This window comes from Phalaenopsis equestris, unplaced genomic scaffold, assembly GCF_001263595.1.
Source record: "Phalaenopsis equestris unplaced genomic scaffold, ASM126359v1 Scaffold000029, whole genome shotgun sequence".
NCBI classification, from domain to species: Eukaryota; Viridiplantae; Streptophyta; class Magnoliopsida; order Asparagales; family Orchidaceae; genus Phalaenopsis; species Phalaenopsis equestris.
The window spans coordinates 85,140-88,280 of record NW_018164471.1 but is presented as its reverse complement, the minus strand read 5'-3'; the positions used below and the strand labels follow the sequence as shown (position 1 = coordinate 88,280).

The following is a 3,141-nucleotide window of genomic DNA, read 5'->3' as shown; positions in this document are numbered from 1 at the left end:
CTTCAGATATTGGTGGAGCTGCAAAAGCTTCAATTAAACGGTCGAAGGAGGTGTTCACAGCATGTTCTTTCTCTTTATTTTTCTTAGCAATCCTTGGCCTCTTTAAAATTGTACTGGACTCCCCCATATCCCTCTGGTTAATGCTTTGAACTTCTTCATCGGGTGTCACTGGATCAGGTGTGATCTCATCTGGTATCCCTGTAAAACCGCTTTCAATTGGGTTGTATGAAAACTTTCCTGTTGCGACAACCCATTTAAACATTATGTCCAATTTCTCTTCAAATTCCGGCTCTATTCCACACTGTTTGTACTTCTTCACTGCCGGTACCACCTGTGGAATAGCATTTAAAGGGGATAGTTAGAAAATTATAATTAGATAAAATAATTTGCGAAACTAACAATTCATGAATTATATATAAATTACCTCTAGTTTTTCAGCCCACCATTCAGCTGGAGCATCAATTGTCCTTTTAATCGGATCCCAACCCAGACCGGTAGATCCACGCTTCAACTCCTTCCATATTTTCCATTCCTTCTTCAGCTGGTCCCATTTGTTTTTAAATTTAAGGCGGTCGTAATCCCTACCAGTCAATTCTTTGAATCTCTTGCCAATGTTATTCCACCCTTCCTTATTAAAATACGTTGTTGGTCTGTTACCCAGCTCTATTTCTTTAATACACAAATCACAAAAAATATTTGTAACGCTTTTGTCCCACATTGTGGACTGGCCCCCGTTAACCACTTTAGACATGATTCAACAGCAGGTTCGTGTAACTACTCTGAATAAAAACATATTAAGAATAGCTTTATGCAAAAAAATGAATCAAGGATCATACATGTCATGGAACCAACAAACTGAAAAAAAACTAAATAATCAAAACAATAAGGATTGTGTGAAAGCACTTTTAAGTGACGGAGCAAACACAAGAAATAATTGCTTGAAAACTTGACTGAGAACCATTCCAAGGCTTTGATTTTATATGTAGGTGATGCAACAAATGAAATCAATACTCAGAACGGTGTTGAGGATCTCCAAAAGAAAAAAAAAAATAAATAAATAACCCCAACTACTTTGCACAGCTCAAGCCACCTCAAAGCATGGTGTAGGACGCAAATTTCAGGTATTAGATATGCCAGAAACCAAAGGATGAATCAAATCTGTAAGCTTTGTCTTCTCAAATGATTTTGAAATGCTAGCCTCTCTTGCCTCCCTCACATTTCCAGAAAATGGATTTTTATTAAGCAACTCACTCATAAGTTCCGACTCCTCAATTCTATTACCATTTTCATCCTTAACATCAAACTCAATTAGCTCTTATAGTGACCTTAATGAAACAATTGTAGGTGCAAATTCAGATAGGATCCCTGAATTTTACTTTTAAACCTTACTTCCGGTTCTTGATTAAGCAATATTTTCAAGTTGATGAATATGATCTAATTTAGGTGCAAATTCAGATCCAAGAATATCTGAATTAGATATTATAACTGTAAGTTATATTTTGCTTCTATTGCATTTTCCAAAGAATGTTCTTGAGTTATCATTTATTTAATTTGATTAGCTTCAACCATGCTTGGTTCATGCATTTATACATCTTCTAGAAGCTTTGAATGAAATGCTAATTAGCATTCCTTAGGAATCAAAACAAATGCGATGACCATATCAGAATATTTGTAACATGCTTGAACATTCAAAGATCTTGTTGAAGTGTCACATAGTATTTTTAATGTTTTACATTTTGTTAATTCTTAAACTCTCACCTAAGACCTTTATTGAAGAAAGTAGTGGCAACAAAATAATCTTATCATAGCTATGATACGTGTATTTATCTTTACAATATTTTTCAGGCTTTATATAACTCGAAATATTGTGCTAAAATATACTAATTTTGTTTCAGATATGAAATTTTAGGCATTTAAATACAAAACAAATCATTCTACCAAAGCTTTAAAAAATTTAGATGGCAGGACTTCGATCCGATCTGCGGCGATCGACGATCACATATGAAACAAAAAGGCTTTAGATGTAGCTGTAGCGGAATTTCCATAAAACGAGAGCGGCGATCGACAACATACTTGAGGTGCGGTAGAGATCGAGGGCTGCGGGGAGAGGTGCGGAGATCTACGACAGCAGAGAGGAGCGTAGAGACGAGATCGACAGCGGAACGGGGCGAGGTGCGGAGATCTACGACATACCCGAGGTGCGAACATACCCGAGGTGCGGTAGTGATCGAGGGCTGCGGGGCAAGGTGCGGAGATCTACGACAGCAGAGAGGAGCGTAGAGACGAGATCGACAGCGGAATGGGGCGAGGTGCGGAGATCTACGACATACCCGAGGTGCGGTAGAGATCGAGGGCTGCGGGGCGAGGTGCGGAGATCTACGACAGCAGAGAGGAGCGTAGAGACGAGATCGACAGCGGAACGGGGCGAGGTGCGGAGATCTACGATCTGTTCCGGAGACTTCGGGGAGGACGAGGGCTGCGGGGTCAAAATCGCACGCAAGGACCGAATGGAAGGACTCCTATTTTAATCGCTGCATTTAGCGATCGCAGGAGCGAACGCCCGGACAAACGCCGACACGGCATTTTGAAAACGCCGGACGCAGAGAATAAGCTGCGCCAAACGCATCCTTAATCTCCTTACCACTTGAGACGGAGGCAATGTTCACTTGACAAATGGCTCTCAAACTATTCTGAATTAGAATTTATATGTTGCAACTGTTGATTCTGCAGCTACGAATGCCTTAGAAGAGGAATGGATGGTTCAAAAGCTAGCAAGAAGAAAGTTAAACGTAATAATGAATTTATACATCTAAATAAAGATAATATCATATATGAGGGAGGTCTGGGAGAAATTTATTAGCAATAAATAACCTTTATTATTTTAGTATTAAAAAAAGGATGCAAACAAATTTTGTAAATTGAAGTATAAATTTAATGAAAATGTCTTTTCAATTTATGACATGTCAGGAACAATAGAAAGGGTTCCACCTCCCATTTCAATAAAAATATTCTCAGAGCATGGTTTTTGCTCATGGAAAATAAAACTATCATCAGACAAGTAATCAAAAGCATCCATGTTGAGGGATCTTTCATTCCTAGATGTAGTCATCAGATCTTTTAGAAGGCTACCATATTTTCATA

General features: G+C 38.7%; 1 long non-coding RNA gene across 1 annotated transcript; it reads left to right on the top strand.

Moving 5' to 3' along the window:
* The first annotated feature begins 1,793 nt into the window (after positions 1 to 1,793).
* LOC110018636 lies at positions 1,794 to 2,441 on the top strand. Its single transcript, XR_002293369.1, has 2 exons — positions 1,794 to 2,198; positions 2,336 to 2,441. It is a non-coding gene; the product is annotated as an uncharacterized LOC110018636 (long non-coding RNA).
* Positions 2,442 to 3,141: the final 700 nt, after the last annotated feature.